The sequence below is a fragment of the Sus scrofa genome, chromosome 10 (genome assembly GCF_054392235.1).
Source record: "Sus scrofa isolate SSC_HxYL_T2T_F1_AM1 chromosome 10, Sscrofa_HxYL_maternal_Yorkshire_Landrace_v2.0, whole genome shotgun sequence".
In the NCBI taxonomy this organism is placed as follows: Eukaryota; Metazoa; Chordata; class Mammalia; order Artiodactyla; family Suidae; genus Sus; species Sus scrofa.
In genome coordinates this window covers 50,891,889-50,895,166 of record NC_139392.1, presented here as the reverse complement: position 1 = coordinate 50,895,166, position 3,278 = coordinate 50,891,889, and the positions used below count along the sequence as shown (strand labels likewise).

The window sequence follows — 3,278 nt, the reverse complement described above, 5'->3', positions numbered from 1 at the left end:
CACAAATTTTTTTTTGGTCTTTTTAAGGCTGTACCAGTGGCACATGGAGGTTCCAAGGCTAGGGGTCTAATCAGAGCTGTAGCCGCCAGGCTACACCACAGTCACAGCAACACCAGATCTGAGCCATTTCTGCGACCTACATCACAGCTTATGGCAATGCTGGATCCTTAACCCACTGAGCAAGGCCAGGGATCGAACCCACAACATCATGGTTCCTAGTGGGATTCGTTTCTGCTTTGCCACTATGGGAACTCCCCAATTATTTTTTTTTAATTAATTTATTTATTTTTAAATTTTTTTTTGTCTTTTTAGGGCTGAACCTGTGGCTTATAGAGGTTCCCAGGCTAGGGGTTTAATCGGAGCTGTAGCCACCAGCCTACAGCACAGCCAGATCTGAGCTGTGTCTGCAACCTACACCACAGCTCATGGCAATGCCGGATCCTTGACCCGCTGAGCGAGACCCGGGATCGAACCCAAAACCTCATGGCTCCTAGTTGGATTCATTTCCACTGTGCCACAATGGGAACTCCATTTTTATTATTATAATTTTTTTTGCATGAGCACAATTAAAAGTTGCCATTCAATCTAGCCAGTGCTTACTTATTGAGGCATGTGTGACTAATTCTAGGAATTTATTCCATGCTTAGTTGCCTCAATGGTATGTCCTAAAGCTTGAGCCCTTTAAAATGTTGTTTTCTTGACATTTGATTGTTCATTGATGCCTTTATGCAGCTTTCATCAGTGCAGTGTGAATAAAAAATGAGATTACTTTGGATGGGACCAGAGAGCTGGTAGACATTACAGAGAAGCTCAGAAATACAGTTCTACCTCTGCCTTGGGTAGACCTCAAATGTGTATGTTTTGAATGTCCAAAATCACTAAATGAAAAGACAGTTGTTCCAAAGACTCAAGCCCTTGTGACTGGACATGATATTTGGCTTCAGTGAATTAGCACTCAGTATCTGCCTTTTATGTTTGATGTTTCAGAAGCACTCTGAGGACTGCTGGCCTTTGGGTCTAAAAGATAAGAGTTGGACACATAGCTGACATCCCAGCTGTACACACACAATCCCATTTTATCTACTACCCACACCAAGTATTGTTTAGTCAAGATTTTGTCATAGAGCAGCAGAAGAAATATAAATCAATTGTTTTTTTCAGCTGCCCAGTGGAGCAGTTCAGCCTGCTGCATGAGGTAGCCTGGACAATCCATTTGTTTTCTTTCTTGGGAGTGGTCCTGAGTCCTCACTTGTCCCATGATAAACATGCCTCAGAGAACAATCACTGTGAGCCAGGTAGCATTACCGGAAATTGTGCCACAAACTAGCATGGGCCTTAGTGAGCCCTGTGCCAATGCCCCATACATAGGATCCCCTACATGGGCAGCTGTGAGCTTCTCGAGGCTCGCAAACTCAACCTGTCCAAAACAACCATCGTGATCCAAACTCCTTCTCTTCGCTTTCTGTCCCAGTCCCTGGCACCACCATCCATCCAGAAATAGAGCTCTTTCTTGACTGGTTTCTCCCCTCACTCCCAGGACAACCATCCAACAAGTTCAGCCATTGGCCCTCCAACTTTTCTCAAATGTATCAACTTCTTTCCATCTCTGTCCAAGCAACACCCATCTTGCTCATGAAGAAATCTGATACCTTCCCAACTGGTCAGCCACCTCCACTGCTCCTCTACCCACTCTCCATCCTAGTCCATGGTAATTTTTTAAAACAAAGTTCTGTCACTGAGGAAAGCCCTTCAATAATCTCCCACTGATCCTAAGACAGGGATCAACATCTCTGTCTGTTCACTGTGGTCTGACCTCTGTCTTTGACTCTGGCCTCACCTGGGACCACACAACACCCCCTAAATCTTGACAAACCAGCCCTGCTGGTTTTCCTTTCACCCACACTCCCCCTTCACACAGCCTTTTTTTTTTTTTTTTTTTTTTTTTTGTCTTTTGAGGCCCACACCCATGGCATATGGAGGTTCCCAGGCAAGGGATCAAGTCAGAGCTGTAGCTGCCGGCCTACAAAACAGCCACAGCAACATGGGATCTGAGCCGAGTCTGCAACCTACACCACAGCTCACGGCAATGCTGGATCCTTGACCTGACGATCGAGGCCAGGGATCAAACCCACAACCTCATGGTTCCTGGTCAGATTCGTTTCTGCTGCCCCATGACAGGAACTCCCCCACAGACATTTGTAACTGCCAGTCCCTCTACTTGCAGTGGGACTGTCCCAACACCATATCCCCCTGTTAAAATTTTTTTCTATTGAAATATAGTTGATTTACAACATTGTGCCAATTTCTGCTGGACAGCAAAATGACAACATTATATGTATATATACATCCTTTTTTATATTATTATCCATCATGGTCTATCCCAGAAGATCAGACTGGATAGTGCTTCCTGTTCTATATAGTATGACCTTGTTGTTTGTCCTTTGTAAATAAAATATTTGGCGTTTATTAACCTCAAGCTCCCAGTCCATCCTACTCCCTTCCCCCTCTCTCTTGGCTATCTCAAGTCTGCTCTGTATGTCTGTGAGTCTGTTTCTTTTCCGTAGATAGATTATCTGTGCCGTCTTTTAGATTTCACATATAAGTGATATCATATGGTATTTGTCTTTCTCATTCTGACTTACATCACTTAGTATGATAATAATCTCTAGTTGCATCCATGTTGCCATACCTCTTTTTTTATTGTGTTCAAGTGTACATAACAAAATTTACCATTTCAACGATTTTGAGTCTACAGTTCAGTAACATTAAACACTTTTGCATTACTGTGCAAAAATATGGAACACTTCACAAATTTGCATGTCTTCCTTGCACAGGGGCCATGCAAATCCTCTCCGTATTGTTCTACTTTTAGTCTATGTGCTGCTGATGTGAGCACCTTTCCCCTTTGGGCTATAAAGTCAGACTCATCCTGTGGACCTCAGCTTAAAAGTCATTTACTCAGGGAAGCCTTCTGACACCAGGCCTATCAAAGTCACATATCCTCTTAGTTGCACAATACACAGTATGAGTTATATGCTTGTTTCATTGGTGTCTGCTCTCTCTCACTAGACTGTGAGCACCTTGAAGGCAGCACTCAAAGTCAAGAGGAGTATTAGGCACACAGTAGGAGCTCAGTGCATCCTAGTTAAATGGATGAACAAAGACATGCGATTCTACCTCCAGTGAAGACCATCTTTGACATTATAGAAAACAATGTAGTTCGGCATTAACTTGAACTCTATTCCGGAGTAGGGTCTTGACTTTCCCTTTGGAAAACT

At 43.4% G+C, this 3,278-nt stretch overlaps 1 non-coding gene across 1 annotated transcript; it reads right to left on the bottom strand.

Annotated features, from left to right (window-relative positions):
• Positions 1 to 2,789: 2,789 nt before the first annotated feature.
• Positions 2,790 to 2,896, bottom strand: LOC146399409 (U6 spliceosomal RNA). Its single transcript, XR_014818474.1, has one exon. It is a non-coding gene; the product is annotated as a U6 spliceosomal RNA (small nuclear RNA).
• Between the last annotated feature and the right edge of the window lie 382 nt (positions 2,897 to 3,278).